At 48.2% G+C, this 1,077-nt stretch overlaps 1 protein-coding gene across 1 annotated transcript in view; it reads left to right on the top strand.

Moving 5' to 3' along the window:
- Positions 1-323: 323 nt before the first annotated feature.
- Positions 324-1,077, top strand: part of HIVEP3 (human immunodeficiency virus type I enhancer binding protein 3) — a gene marked incomplete at its 3' end in the record, with an annotated part of 247,675 nt that continues 246,921 nt past the window's right edge. Inside the window, exon 1 of the mRNA XM_017743733.1 lies at positions 324-866. The remainder of the gene's footprint in view (positions 867-1,077) is intronic.

Here is a 1,077-nt window from a genome sequence, read left to right as displayed (position 1 = left end):
TAACCCCGATAAGGAACCACGGCAGAACTCCGGGAATGGCATCCAGCAGCTGCTCCTTTTTATAATGACTTTGCATTTATCCCAGAGCCGGCTGGCGAGTTCGCACTTTATTATTATTATTATTATTTTTTCCCCAGAGGGGAGGGGGTCCGATTAAAAATAATAATCATACAATAATATCCCCGAGGCAATCCTGGCAGGGCAAACCACACCTCCTCGTGCTCCGGCTGTGCCACCGCTGCCGCTTTATTAATTTCCCTGCGCCGTGAGTGACAGTCCTCCAGAAGTGATAATTGGTGCGCTGTGTCTTTAAAAGGTTAAAACCCTTTTCAAAAAGGCCTCGACTCATAGTGGGAAAAGACAAGAGAGGCTTTGGCTGGCTTTGGATCCAGAAAACAGCTGCTGATTAGAGTCTGCGTCTTCGGGCTGAATTTATTACATATTTTTCAGCAGCAGGGATTCTAGGAGGAAGCTTCCGTTTGGGTTTCTTGATCGTGGTTTATTTTTATTCAGAGGAATAACAGAGGAAGGATTTGTTCCGGCTGGAGCATGCTCACAACCTGCAAGACCTCCCATTATTAAACTGCCTACTTTGGGCTTTAATATCCATGTGGTATTTTTTTTGATTTTTATTAGCGTTATTATTATTTGGCAGCCTGCATCTCTCTATATTTTTTTTTTTTTAATTTTTTTTATAATTTATTCGGAGAGGAAGCTGATCTCGCAATGAGCTTTCTCCTTCCTTACTTGAAACAGGTGCTAATGAAAGAATGCAAATAGCACCGGCTGAGCCGAACATTTCATAAAGAAGGGAACAGCCACCGACCCCAAACGCTCCGGGATCTGCCCGCTGGCCCCCGGCAAAGGTAGGCACAGGGGCTTTTGTCGCTGTTTTTTTGCTGTTGTTCTCTGCGTGGATCTTTGCGATATTTTGTCGCCCTTCCTTCCTTCCTTCCCTCCCTCCCTTCCTCCCTCGCTGGCTGCGGGTGCCCAGCCGGCCGGCCAGATTCCATTTTGCCTCCCCGAAGGTGTCAGCGTGGCGGCCCCAGCCCGCGTCCCCGCGTCCCCCCCGCGGGT

This window comes from Corvus brachyrhynchos, unplaced genomic scaffold (genome assembly GCF_000691975.1).
Source record: "Corvus brachyrhynchos isolate BGI_N302 unplaced genomic scaffold, ASM69197v1 scaffold580, whole genome shotgun sequence".
Classification (NCBI taxonomy): Eukaryota; Metazoa; Chordata; class Aves; order Passeriformes; family Corvidae; genus Corvus; species Corvus brachyrhynchos.
Note: the sequence above shows the minus strand (reverse complement) of the source record. Positions and strands in the feature narration are given on the sequence as shown.